The sequence below is a fragment of the Pyrus communis genome, chromosome 10, assembly GCF_963583255.1.
Source record: "Pyrus communis chromosome 10, drPyrComm1.1, whole genome shotgun sequence".
NCBI lineage: Eukaryota > Viridiplantae > Streptophyta > Magnoliopsida > Rosales > Rosaceae > Pyrus > Pyrus communis.
The window spans coordinates 15,777,710-15,793,321 of NC_084812.1; positions in this window are offsets into that span (position 1 = coordinate 15,777,710).

The window sequence follows — 15,612 nt, forward strand, 5'->3', positions numbered from 1 at the left end:
GGTATCAGAGGCTTGTGGGGAGATTAATTTATTTGTCTCACACTTGCCCTGACATTGCTTATGCAGTTAGTGTGGTAAGTTACTTTATGCACTCACCTAGTGAAGCTCATATGGATGCAGTAATCCGTATTTTGAGGTACTTGAAGATGGCTCTTGGTAGAGGCTTGGTTTTCTCCAAGATTCGTAATTTGAATGTTGAAGGGTATACAGATGCAGATTGGGCAGGTTCTATCATTGATCGTTGATCTACATCTAGATACTTTACATTTATGGGTGGTAATCTAGTTACTTGGAGAAGCAAGAAACAAAAAGTGGTGGCTAGGTCAAGTGCTGAAGCGTTTTGTGGTATGTCTCATAGTGTATGTGAGTTGTTGTGGTTGAAAAAATTGTTGAGAGATCTTGGATTTAAACCTAAGGGTGCTATGAAACTCCATTGTGATAACAAGGCTACTATTGAGATTGCTCATAATCTAGTGCAACATGATCGAACAAAACATGTGGAGATTGATCGACATTTCATCAAGGAAAAATTGGATGTTGGAATTCTCATGTTTCCGTTTATGGGATCTGAAGATCAACTTGTTGATGTACTTACTAAGGCTGTGTCTAATAGTGTGTTTTCCAACTCGCTTGACAAGTTAGGCATACGTGACATCTTTGCTCCAACTTGAGGGGGAGTGTTGCTAGTTATATATTAGTTAAAGTGTAAATAGTAGTCTGTTGTCCGACATTGACGAAGTGAATATATAATACCAATTATAACTCCTATATATACTCCACTTTGGAGATTAATGAATATATAAGAAATTCTCAAATATTGTCATATATATATATTTGTGGTATTTACCATGTTTAGTTTGACACCCTTATCATATGATAATCATTACAGTGAGTCTAACTCCGTTCTTGTTTTGTTTGAAAGCTTGGAGAGAGAGAGAGCTGAAGAGGTACAATTACAAAGAGAGAAGAGAGAAGGAGGCTAACAGAAAGAAAAGTGTGGTTTGATATTTTTATCCCTACATTTAATTGAGATTTAACAAAAATCTCCATTTTGGGTTGAATTTGCTAATAATCTCCACCATAAGAGTTTAAATCCTAATTTTTTTACCGCATGGTCTATCATCCAAATACCCTATCACCACCGGTACCATTGATCCAATTTGGCCAAAATGTTAATTAATTTGGTTTAACACATGACAAGTTCTGGTGGAGTCACTCAGCAAAGTCCAATGGCAACAAAGTCCAATGGCAGCAAAGTCAAATGCCAGTATCGATACAATCAAAGTTTAGGGCATAAGAAGTAAATTGGGGAGTTACAGATTCCCAAATATGATTCGACAGAATACGTGACCCATGCTTGGCAAAAGCATCCTCTACAAAATTTACTTCCCTAAAAATATGGTTCCACTTAATAGCAAAGAACTTCTTGGCCAGTTCTCTGATTTCTTTGACCACTGTAAGAAGGTTCCATGGAACATCCCAATGACCAAGGACTGCATGAATCACCAATTTAGAGTCCCCTTCCACCTGCACATTATGGAAACCCTTTCTAGCCGCAAAAGCCAAACCTTCCTTCAAAGCCCGTCCATGTTGAAGGAGCCTGCACCCAAAATCTGCCCCATATCATTTCTCACAACAAATCCTGCTGCTGCCTTTTGCTGACAGACCGACCCATCAAAGTTTAATTTAACAAAATTGTGATCCGGAGGGTGCCATTTAATATTTATTGAATTGTCACTAATAATTTTGCTATGCAATTTAGCATTCGCTTGAAAGTAAGAGTTCCCTATGGAAGTGGCAGTCGCCATAGATCTCACATGTGAGGGATTAATATCCGTAAAATGTTTATTATTTTTGTCATTCCAAATTTGCTAGTATAAAAAAAATAAAATAAAAAAAAAAACTTTACTAAGATCACATAAATCATCTTTATCAACACGACACCAAGTTTTCATCCAATCTATAACGTCATAAAACCGTTATTAGTGTTAGTAGGCAGACTTACATTGCATAAACTCCATACTAACTTAGCATAGTTGCACTCAAAGAAAAGATGAGACTGAGACTCCTCCCCATTATTACAAAGAGTACAACCTTTATATATATCCTTAATAAACTTACTTAAGCGCCCTTTCGTTTGGAGTCTCTCGTGAATGAACTTCCAAGCAAACATTTTCACCTTTGGTGGAATATTTAACTTCCACATTCTCTTAATAAGATCTCGTCTAGTATCAGCCTGTTGATCATCTGTTTGTATCCAAGTAGCAGATTTAATTGTAAAATGCCCAAAGTTAGAGAAACCCCATACAAGTCTATCCTTCGACTCCTCCTGAGGAAGAACAATATTACAAATCTTCTTGACAATCTCATAACTCACAATTTGGTCAAGCTTGGCCCTATCCCAGCAGCGATTATATATAAACTCACTTACCCTTAGATTCCAATTAATATTATCATGATTATTGTCCGGGATAAGATGAATAATAGGGTAAAGAAAAACTCAATTATGAGTCCAGAATAAAATATCCTAACCAATACCCACAATTAATATAACATTATATTTATTAAGTTTAATCTAAAACTTAAAAAAAAAAAAATTACTAAATAAACTAAAACAGAAAAGTAAAACAAAAGATTTATTATCTCAAACTCACCTCATCCCTCTCTCCCTCCTTCCCGTCCCCACAAACCCAACCTATTCATTAAATTAACCCAAAATTAGAATCCCCTACAATTTTTTTTATATATCTTTTAGACTAAACATTTATGTCTTTTCAAGATTTGATTAAAGTGCTTTGACTAATAGACACTTCAACATTTTCTATTAATTTAAATTACATGTTATTTTGTGTTTCTCAAAAATAAAATTTTAATTATTAATTTCTAAATTTATCCCTTATTTAATGATATATTAGTTATGAACTTTATTATCTCTTTTTTTTCAATTATATTTTTTTGATCAAAATAATTTTTTTTTTTGTCCTACAAACGTTAAATATTATCTCTTTTTCCAAATGCAATTTGCTAATCTCACCTATCCCAGCCACAACTAATTAAAGAGGGCAAGGAAGGCCATCTTTCGACAAAATATGAACTAGAGAGGACTTATGTCTAGAATTCATAATGTAAATCAACCAAATGACTTTTGAGTAGTGTGGATTGAGTAGTCCCAAGTTATTTTACTAGGATTGGGATATGCATTTGGATTTTTTATACTTGGGAAATAGGAATTGACCACGGTGGTGGATTCTTATGCTAATAATTTGGAGCAGTGCTTTGGAATATAGATAGGGAAAATTTGGCAGACTTTTGCGGATTTTACTGTATTAAAATTTCATGAAGTGATATTATTATTGATCTTGTTGGATGATTAATGTGATTATTAATTGGATAAATGCTTCTCATGGATGTTTACTTGTTATTAATTATGGAATTATTGTTGTAATACTATTCATTGAGAATACGATACATATGAGAAGGAAATGACATTATTTGTGCAACTGACATCTTTTGTGCATCACTCATTTGGTGAGATGTGTTTGGAACTGCATTGTTGATAGTGAAATTCTAGAAGTGTGTAGTTGGAAATGATCTTTTATGTAGTTGACTTAGACTCTTAGTAGGTACGAACCTTCTTACATGCCCATCCATCTGGTTGTCCATAGCCTTTGTCCTCCCAATTGAAGCACCATCCATGCATAAAGATGAATGCTAAAGCCCAAACTTCACATGCTTTTGTTATTGCCTCCCTATGCATAAACATTCTCTTCTTAAATTACACCTCTCCTTTCTACACAGTTTACATACACTTCTTCATCACTTCCTCCGCTCAATCTTCCAGCGAGCTTGTCATTTCTTGTTTCACTGGTGTGACCTCTTGGCTTATAGGAATTTTTTTGTTTCAAATTTCTTCTTGTGGGACTATCAACTATTTCAAGCTTTTACTTATATTTTAGGTGATCCAAGTTCCTCTTCCAATTTCCTCAACTTGATTCGGTCGCAAACCTCGCCTATTTTTCACATGTCGAGCCACATGCACTAGCCTAATTATGGCTGGATTCCACTGCACTTCGAGGTCGTCAAGAATCGTGACAAATTTCATGTACTGAACGACATGCTACTTAGTCCAGTTCCTGCCAAAGCTGATATGTATTCGGGTTTCGACATTCCTCTTGGGCCCACATTTTTATCTCTGGACCACTTAGGAGCCACTAGTTTCCTGCTCCACCCAATGATACATCTCATCCTATTTTTTCACAAACACTCACCTTATGCAGCTAAATTTGAACTCGTACTCGGTTATGTCGACTTTTCCTAGCCTTAGGTTTGAAGCTAGGTGCGTCTCTAGGTTTTAGGGATTTTCTTTATCTCTTCGATTTGATCGCTTTTAAAAAAGAAACTAGTTTCTTTAATTTTAAACCTAGATACTGCAAGAAATTCTTATCTTTGGAGCCCACGAGAGCCAGAGACTGGAAGAAACGCCCCCTTATGTTTTAGGAAATTGAGCGACTCCTGAGTTGTATCCACTATCTATCACTTCTGCTTTTGGTCCCAAACCTAGTATATAAATCTTCTTTCGCTGTTAATCCTTTCATAATTGTGTAGAAATAACTGATCATGAGCTTCTTTTGCAGCTTTATCAGATGCCCTAGGATAGATCATCCTGGGAGGTCGGTAAGGCTAGCTAAAGAGGTTTGTGACGAGGAAGGAATGAAGGTCGAGAGAAGTTGCTGACACATTTATTCAGATTGCCTCGCTCTATGACTCTATCATCTACTTCCTGTAGTTTTTGGTCGAACAATCATTGTCCCCTGATGCCATACTTAAATCTCTCTTCACTTTTGATATTGAGGTTTGATACACCTCATACTCTTCCCTTCTTGGGATTGACTCCTAAACTGAAGACTAAGAAGAAGAAGATGAAAAAGATGAAGACAACGAGACAGAGCAAACAAAAGCGGACTTTAACTTGGATTATTCTCTCGCTATGGCTTCGCCGCCTTGTGACTTGCCAATGTCTAGCCTTGTTGCTTCACCTCTTTTTGGCCTACTAGTGCCCATGTTTATGGGCAGGTAAAAAAAATGACCTTCGACGGATAAACCCAAAAAATCTAGGCATGATTCGCCGAATACCTTTGGTATAGTTCTGTGCCCATGCAATGGCAGTTGCCCCCTCTTACCTTTGGCTCGGTTAGTGGCAGTCGTTCCAACAATTCCTTTCATGCTTGGATACTTGAGTTCAAGAAAAAAGGCGAATGTTTCGTCACCTTTGGCGACCGTCAATGGGACAATACAAGCGTTGTTGCTATTGTGGCGAGCGGTTTGACTCATTCGATAATTTTGAGGTCATGCTTGATAACAATGTTAATTCCTACAAATCTCATTATCTCCTGAAGTTATTCTTCCACTCTCGACTTTTCTTACCATTCATGTAAACCTTAACCCTATCGTTGTTTTACAGATTCCTACACTCCAGAAGGAAAAATCAGATAGACTAACTGCCAGGATAGAGTCCCTTAGCTTTAGTCAGCAACAGGCGTTAAACTTCACGGGTACGAGAAGAAGATCTCAAATTTTAAGGGAGCTCGTGATGTTGCGACATCTGAAGTGAACTGTGCAAAATGAGAATTAGACCAAGTCAAACTCGTGAGCACCGCTGAGCGCGAGAAGCACAAAAAACAAATATGCAAGAAGATAGCTTCCAGTTTAGCCGATCCTAACTCGTATGCTAGCTATATAGGGATTCAGCCTGGTGAACATAAGTTGTATGAGGGCATGGACCCTAACGACTGAAGGCCCTCTGATGACCTTACTTCTTCCGATCCTATCTCAGGCAGCGGGTTTGTCACTAATATTAGGCATATTTTGGTTTCGGGCTTTAGTGGCTTTCAGTTTGGTCCTCATTTTAGCGCTCAATAATTGACGTGGTTATTCAATCCCTTTTCCAGGGGCTAAAAACCATGGATGTCTGCACTTCTGTAGTCGTTGTACTTATGTTTTATGTACTTTTTGTTCATTTATATTTTGTTGTATTTTAGTGTAATTCTCGCTCGTGGGTTAGGGCTTCACCATTCCATTGCCCTATGCCTTAACCTAAACTGTTTTCCATACCTTTCGATAATGGATTTCAACTTTGAATAAATGAGAGCGATATCCTGAGTCTTATGGCTAACAAACAAAGAGTGAAACTCCATTTCGGGCTGTATGCTGATGTTCCCAACAAAGGAAGCTCTCCTACACGAGGGATTTTAAGAGCTCCAAGAATGTCATTGAATTATGTTCCAGTTCTTCTTCTCGTTCACCAGAGAGGACTTCGTACTTTTCTAAAGTCCCCAACACTTTTCGCGAATCCACATATCCATCTCGAACAAGGTCGGGCGATGCAAATTGGGCTTCAGACTCTATTATTGATGGAAGGGTTTCTCCGAGGAGGAGTTATGAAACTTCAAGCTCTTGACTTTATTGCCCCTCATGAGAGAAAGAGCTACTCAGCGAGAGACTCTATGTGCCCTTATGCAATAACGAGAGATGAAGCGGGTCATTCTCGTACACCTTTCCCTTGCCACTCGCGTTGCCCCCGGTGGTTTAACTACTCTTTGTTTTTAGATGAACACGAATATTTGAAAGATACTTGCAGCCCTTCGAACATTATGTCGATCACTTCAAAGAGGAATTGATGGCTGCCGATTATCGTGTCCATTGCTCACTTAGATGACATACATGATGGTTTCAAACAAGGCATTCACTATTTATGCTCCAAGGCCAAGGCAACCTTTCCTTCCATAGATTGGGATAGCCTCCGCATACTGTTAAATTAATTTTCTTGTAATAAGTTGGGCTCTTAAGTCTAACCGTTACTAGACAATGGTGTTACTTTTGTTTTCATGTTCTAGTAGGATGGCTAGATGACTAGTAGGCTCAATGCATCTTTCATTCTAGACTTCTATTGCGTTACGTATCAAACATTTAGAGGTTTTCCTTTTATTAATAAAGGATGTTCCCCAATATAGCTAGGAAGAAGAATATGTCAGCGTCCTTGATTAATAAGAGAAGAACCTCTAAACGTTTGATACATAACTCAATAGAAGTCAAGAATGAAAGAAGCAATGAGCCTATTAGTCGTCTAGTCATCCTTGTAGAACGTGAAAACCAAAGCAACGTCACTACTAGATATCTTAGTAGTGGTTGGACCTAGGAGCGCAACTAATTACAATCAGATTAAATCTAATCTAATGAGATGGTGAGGCTATGCCAATATATGGAAGAAAAGGTTGCCTTGGCCTTAGAACGAAATAGCGAATGCCCTGTTTGAAACCATGATGTATGCTATCCGAGTGAGTAGCGAACACGATAGGATTGGCATCTATCAATTCCCTTCTGAGGCGATCCACTTGGTGTTTAGTATGCTGCAAGTATCCCTTCAGAATCTCGCGTTCATCCAATAACATGGAGTAGTTAAAGCACCTAGGACAACCCTGGTTGCTAGGGGCAGGTACGCTAGATGAATCCGTTTCATCTCTCGTTTTTGCATATGGGCACAAAGAGTCCCTTCCTGAGTAGCTATTTTTATCACAAGGGGCAATAAAAGTCTAGGAGCCCGAGTTGCATAACTCCTTCTCGAAGAAAGTCTTCCATCAGCAACAGAGTCAAAACCCTAATTTGCATCACTTGACCTTGTTTAAGATCAATATGTGGATTCACGAAAGGTGTTACGGATTTCTAAAGAGTGAGAAGTCATTTCTGGAACATATGAACTTGACCTTGTTTAAGATCAATATGTGGATTCACGAAAGATCAATATATTTGCGTTTGTTTGCAGGAACATATGAACTTCAAGTTCATAATTATTTCGAAACCTGATGTTTCTAGAAACATGACTCATTTGAAAACCTAAAGTTTTCCTTAAAAACTCACCCATGAAAACTCGAAGTTTTTTCATGCGAATTTTGACCAAAACATGTCTATTAGAACCTAAATGTTCTACTCGTATGTGAATAGATTGATTTTCTTTCTCCATTAAACTAATCACATCTTGTCCTTTATTTTGTGATAGGAACATGTCGAATTTGAACAAACTCAACTTCACCAATTTAGAGGTCTCTGGAATGAACTACCTCATGTGGGTCTAAGATGTGAAACTCCACTTCACTATAAAGAATTTGCGTCTTGCCATTGAAAATGAGACGAACAACCCAGTTGGCGAAGCTGAGAAAGCTACTTCCATGATCTTTATCCGAAAACATATTCATAATGCACTGCAAACTGAGTACCTTGTTGAGGAGGATCCACGAGCATTATAGGTCACTTTGGTTGATCGTTTTGATCACCAAAAGAACATATTATTGCCTGAAGCAAGACATAACTGGTAGTATTCTAAGACTTTAAGTCTGTGAATGAATATAATTTTGAAGTTTGTCGAATCTGATCACTTCTCAAGTTTTGTAACGAAACTTTAACTGAAGAGATCTCCTGAAGAAGACTTATTCAACCTTCTCTACTACTAATATTGTCCTGCAACAACAATATAGAGCTCAGAAGTTCAATAAGTTCTTGGATTTGATCTATGTTTTACTTCTCGCTGAAAAACAGAATCAGCTATTGATGAAGAATCATCAAGCTCAACCTACTGGGTGACTGTTGTGCTTGAAGCACATTATAGCACAAACCAACGCACAAAATGCCAAAAGAGGCATGGTAGGGTGGCTAGAAGCCACCCCGTCAAGGTCAATAGAGCCAAGGCCAATCTAAGGGAGGAAACAAAGCCCCGAAACGCCCTAACCTCACTTCCAAGGCCCCAAACATCAAGAATAAGGGCAAAGCACCTGAAACCATGCATACAGATATGTGCTATTACTATGGTTTAAAGGACCATTGGTCATGTGTTTGCCAAGCTCCCCAGAAGGTTGTAGCTGAATATCATTCTCATTGTAAGAAGTTTGAATCAAAATTTGTGCAAGTGGACGAACCGGAGAGTACCAAGATGGAGGTTTTTGACTTTCAAAAGGCTGGTACCCTTATGGAAGATTAGAATCTTAGACATATACTATTTTCTAGTTGAAATTTAGAGATTGGAGCCGAATTCCACTTAGTAGCCAAACCCCATTCTTGTGTTTTTGGTTAATTTTGAACAATTTTCCTTTATGTTTGGATTATTTGTTGGTGATTTGTTTTTTGGATAGTAAGTTTTTAATTCATTTCTGTCCTTGAATACATAAAATTATTTTGAATGGATATTTGTTGTAAAAACTTTTAAGCACTCATTCTAGGTATAACAAGTGGGGAAGTTAGTTGTCTGGCAGATAGTGTAGCCACTCACACCGTTTTGTGTGAACACATCTATTTCACTAACTTCATACCTAAGAATGCACCTCTGACAACCCTCTTAGGCTCATCTAACCTAATCAAAGGAAACGGTAAGGAACATATAATGTTGTCCAATGGCACAATTTTAACCATTGATGAGGCACTTTATTTGCCACGTTCCGGAAGAATGTTGTTGAGTTTTAAGGACATTAGAGATAATAATTACCATGCTGAAACCTTAGTAGAAAACAGAGTTGAATTTTTGTGCATAACTTCCTATGAATATGGCCAAAAGCGTATTCTAGAGAAGATGGAGAGTATCTCGAGTGGTCTGTGTACTATGACCATACGCCCTATAAAGAGCCACTATGTAGCCGGCTTTACCTCTAGGACCACGCACAAAATTACACTTTGGCATGATCGTTTGGGACACCCTGGATGAATAGCGATGCGTCGTATCCTCAAATCATGACACGGGCATTCACTAACCCGAAGCTTAGGTTCGATTCAAGGAATTGCATGTCAAACATGTTCAATGGGAAAGCTTATTACTAATCCTTTTTATGATAAGATTCGTTCGAATACTCCTATTTTTCTACAAAGAATTCAGGGGGACATTTGTGGACCGATTCACCTTCCATGCGGACCATTTATATATTTTATGGTTTTGGTTAACGGTTCCACACGCTGGTCACACATGTGCTTGTTGTCCACAAAGAATGCTACATTCTGCAAACTGTTGGCTTATCACGCTTAGGGTTCACCATCCTGATTATTCGATCAAATCTATTTGATTGGATAATGCTGAAGAATTCACATCTAAAACTTTTGATAACTATTGCATGATTGGGGTTGAAGTTGAACATTCAGTACCTCATGTTTACACCCAGAATGGCCTGGCAACAACATTCATTAAGGGCTTACAAATGATCGCTCGATCGTTGGTCATACGTACCAAGCTTCTGGTCGCTGCATGAGGCTATGCAATATTGCACACAGCCATGTTGGTCCGCCTGAGGCTTGTTGCGACCCAACCATATATCGCCCTTCAGTTGGTTACCTGATATGAACCCAACATATCGCATTTGCGCGTTTTTTGTTGTGCAGTCTACGTGCTGATTTCGCCACCCTTATGTACAAAAATGGGACCTCAGTGAAGGATGAGAATCTATGTCGGATATGATTCTCCCTTGATTGTTCGATACTAACAACCTTTGACAGCCGATCTATTTACCGTTCGTTTCGCAGATTGTCACTTTTATGAGACAGTCTTCCCATCGTTAGGGGGAGATAAGAACGTCAACATTCCTAAAAAATTACGCAAATTATCGTGGACAACTCCCACTTTGTCTCATTTAGATCCCTGCATCGCTTAGTCTGAAACTAAAGTGCAACAAATATTAGATCTCTAAAGCATCGCTCAGAGCATGCTAGATGCTTTCATCGATCTAGCACGAGTGACAAGATCATATATTCCAGCTGTGAATGTGCCTGCAAAGATGGATGTACCAAATGTATGACGGACTTCCCTCCTGGAAGCTTGGGATGCCAACTTTAGTGATCCACATATATTAGTCGCTAGCCAATCATCTACTCTTACAGCTAAGCGTGGTAGATCTCTTAGTTCAAAAGATTCACACCCCCAGAAGAGGAAACCCATGGCACAAGCACCTGAAGAGCCTTCCGTGAATCCGACTGTCGCTTACTTATTCTATCCAACTCATGAGGAAATTCTAGAGTACGAAAGCGTCCTTGAAAAGATGAATCCACCTCCTGAGAATCGTGAGATTTCGGTCTATTATGCTAGCTTAGATGATGTATGGTGTAGAAATGAGATTATCATCAATGATGCATTAGCATATGTAGTAGCTACTAAGATCATGTTAAGTGATGACATTGAGCCCCGATCCTTTGATGAATGTTGACATAGAACTAATTGGTCAAACTAGAAACAAGCAATCTAAGTCGAACTTGATTCGCTTGCGAAACGGAAAGTGTTTGGATGTGTAGCTCCTACTCTTCCACATGTAAAGCCCGTTGGCTGCAAGTGGGTTTTCGTTCAAAAGTGTAATGAGAAGAACGAAATTATGTGTTACAAAGCTCATCTTGTTGCACATAGCTTCTCACAACGCCCCAGATTGACTATGGCGAAACTTATTCACCTATTATGGATGTGATTTCTTTTCACTACCTTATCAGTTTGGTAGTTTTCGAAAAACTGAGTATGCAGTTGATGGACGTAGTAACTGTGTATCTCTATGGGGATCTTGATATGGAAATTTATATGAAAGTTCCCGAAGGACTTACATTGATTGGATCAAATATTTCCAAACCCCGAAACACACTCTCAATTTGGCTGAGGCGTTCACTCTATGGTTTAAAGCAATCCGGAAGAATGTGGTACAATCGTCTAAGTGAGTATTTGACTAGTCAGAGATATGAGACCAACAAATGATGCCCTTGTGCGTTCATTAAGAAGTCATATTCCGGTTTTGTAATAGTTGTAGTTTATGACGATGACATGAACCTTATCGGAACTCCTAAAGAGTTCGTGAGAACTGTTGCGTACCTGAAGTCGGAATTTGGGATGAAAGATCTAGGAAAGACTTGATATTGTTTTAGTCTCGAGATAGAGCATCATTCGGATGGAATCTTAGTACATTAAACGAACTACACCTAAAAGGTGTTGCGCCGCTTTAATAAGGACAAAGCGAAGCCTTCGAGTACTCCTATGGTCTTTCGATCACTAGATGCAAAATAAGATCCCTTCTATCCGAAGGAGGATAATGAAGAGATTTTAGAGCCTGAAGTTCCTTATCTAAGTGCGATAGGTACATTATTATACTTAGCTCAATGACTAGACCCGACATCTCATTCGCTGTTAATCTTTTGGCAAGATATAGTAATACACCAACACACAGACATTGGACTGGTGTTAAAGATATCTTTCGCTACCTTAAGGGTACTACGGATTTGGGCTTGTTCTATTCCTATGGATCCTCGAGTGATGTCACACCCCCTTATCTCGAGTCGATTCTTGCCTTGTTAGTTATGCCGAAGCAAGATACTTATCTGATTTGCACAAGATGCGCTGTCAAATGGGTTATGTCTTTACCGTTAGAGGCACTGCAATCTTTTGGAGGTCAACTAAACAGACCTTAGTTGCAACTTCGTTTAACCATGCTGAAATTATCGCTTTACATGAAGCAACTCGAGAATGCTTTTGGTTGAGAGCAAATGTGGGCCATATTTGAAGCTCCTACTATCTTTACCCTGTTGTGGATGTCCCGACGACAATCTATGAAGACAACACAACATGCATCAAACAGCTCAAGAAAGGTTACATCAAAGGAGACAACACCAAGCACATTGCGTTGAAGTTCTTCTTCTCACATCAATAACAAGAGCATCAGAAGGTTGAAGTCACGCAAATCCGTTCACAAGACAATTTGGCCGACCTCTTCACCAAATCATTACCGAAGGCGCATAAGCTTGTTCAAGGAATTGGTATGCGTAAACTTTCTAAGTTGTAACATTGCTATTTCTCTTTGGAATTATGTCAAACTCAGGAGGAGTATCCTGAAGTATACTTGCTTAATCTTAATGTACTCTTTTTCCCTACGATTAAGAGCATTTTTCCCATTAAGTTTTTGCTACCTAACTAGGTTTTAACGAGGCACCCACAATGGGCTGATCATATCTTAGATGACGTCCCGTAGACGTTTCATTTGACTTTGCATTCCTCACGTATTTTTCCTTAGACTATGGGTTTTGTCCCTACTCGGGTTTTTACCATAGCCTTAGGATTTTTTAGTGAGACTTACTGATAGGAGCATATTTAGGCGACTTAGTTAGCTTGTTTTCGTACATTTATGTTGTTAGTTCTTAGTTATTTTAGTATTTTAAGCTATTTTCGTATGGTTGTAGGTCCAAATGGTTAAAGTGGCAAGAAAGTGCATTTTGGTGCATTTTGGAGCAGTTTTGGGCATTAAATGGATTGCACATGCTTGGAGCAATGTGGATGGACGAAATTGAAGTCCAAAGGAGTCTAGGAATCTGCTAAGAAGATGGAAGAAATTAATTCAAGACTTGGAAGAAAAGGAATCAACTACAAAGAAGGAAACATGAGTCAAACTTCCTTATTTTGACTTAACTTTCCTAATCTTTTCCTACCTAAGTTCCAGCAACTTTGAAGGGTTCCTAATTAATTTAGGACACTTAAATATATGTCTAGAAAACTTAGTCATACTTCCTAATCCATGCCGCACCTATCTTTTCTAGATTTCCCTTTTTATTGCAGCAAATCACATTCCCATTCTCTAAAACATCATTGCCGCAGCTTTCCCTTTCCCTTTTCCCAATTCCTTGCTGCATATTTTGTTTCCCTTTTCCCTCTTAGAATTCTGATTTGTTACCCTTTTTCCTTGAGGATTTGGAGCAAAAAACCTTCCCAAAGTAATTACTTATTGCCTTAACCTTTCTCCCTCTATATATACATAATCTGCTGCACTTATGGGAGATTCTAGACATCCATACACATCCATACGAATTTTCTCTCATTCTCTCTATTCATTCAGCCATCATCCACCCCCTACCACCATCTAACCTATCCATCCATCACCATAATTCATACCCAAATGCCCTTGTGCCGCAACAAAGAAGGAGAGAGAAGAGAGGAGAAGCCTTGGACGTTTTGGCCATTTAAGCTTGGATTGTTGGAGCGTTTCTAGGTGTATTCAATCATTGTTTTCAATGTTTAATTTATATTCTCTTTGTTTTGTTGTAAACATGAGGAGCTAAACTTGTTTTAGCTAGGGGAGTCTTTGAAACCATGATTATATTTGCAATATGAATTGATTAATTCCAGTTGTGATTTCATAAATTGTGAATGCAATTTACTTAACTATTTGATGGATAACTTATTCTTGTTTGTTGATTAAGGGTGCACACTTAGTTTGCATGCATGAATTTGGGGCTAGAATATAAGGGAGTTTCACATAATCGTTACAAACTTATATTTACAAGTAGTTAAGGTTGTTTTCACAATCATGTTAAGTAAATTCCTAGCATGAGTATCATGATGTCATAGTTACAAGTGCTTTGTCAATGCTTATGATTTTCATTGAACGTAATGATCTTTGATTGTATCTCTATTATGATGTCATGTAGGGGACTTTTGAAGAATGCTTTGGGTTGTCGTATGATGTCATCCAATCCAATAACTTAAGGAAAATCTGAAGGTTAATTAGTGATGTCACGGTTAATCTGGGGTGTTGAGGTTCATGGTTTATCGAAAAGCAACTGGAAATCAATTTGTATGCAAGTGTGTCATGTGTGGAGAAGGACCCTCTAGCTAGCTAATCACTCATCCATATTCCCCAAATTCGTTCAAAACTTTGTCTAGTTTAGTTTCTATTTTGTTTTAATTCAAATTCGTCAAAACCAAAACCCCCCTTTGTTTTAAGTGTCAATTAGGTTAGAATCTGAGCTATTGTGTGTTTTTAAGTGTTTTGAGTCAAAACTAATTCAATTTTCGTCCAAAGTAAGGCCTAGAGTCTAGTTTGAGCCTTTTTTATTGTTTTGTGTTGTTTTGAGTCTTTTGAGTTTATTTTGAGTCATATAGGTTTAGTTAAGAGTCTTTGAGTTTGTTTAAGTGTTTTTAAGCATATTTTTGTATCTTTGAGTCAGTTTTCATTAGATTAGCAATCCCTCCTAATCCCCGGCCTAGAACGATCCCTACTTATATCTATACTACAATTGTCAAAAAGAGGGTTTAATTTGTGTGCTATTATATATCACATCAAATTTTTGGCGCCGTTGCCGGGGATTAGCAACTTTGCTAATCCCCCGTTGTTTCCCTTTGTTTCTGTTTATATATTTTAGTTTTAGTTTCTGATTTGTGTTTTGTTTTGTTTTGTTTTGTTGATTTTAGGTACTAGAGAAGCACAACATGGCACTTGATAATGATTCTCTTTTGTCACAACTCGTGGAAAGGTCCCAAATGCAAAGAGTTGGTACATTTGATCATAATCAATCAAGGAACGACGTGTTTTCCAATACTTACAATTCGGATTGGAGTGATCATTCAAACTCTATGTGGTGGGAACCTCAAAATGTTCAACAAGAAAGATATTGGCAGCCATATGAGGAGTTCTATTCAAGACCTATGCAGCCACCACAACCTCATATACAATTTGCCCAACCAAACTCAGGTTCGTCAATAGATTATAATCAAATTCTTAATGAATTAATTTCTTTGGTGCAGCGCTCACAAAATCAAGCCAATGAGGCTCAACAAGGAGAATATTG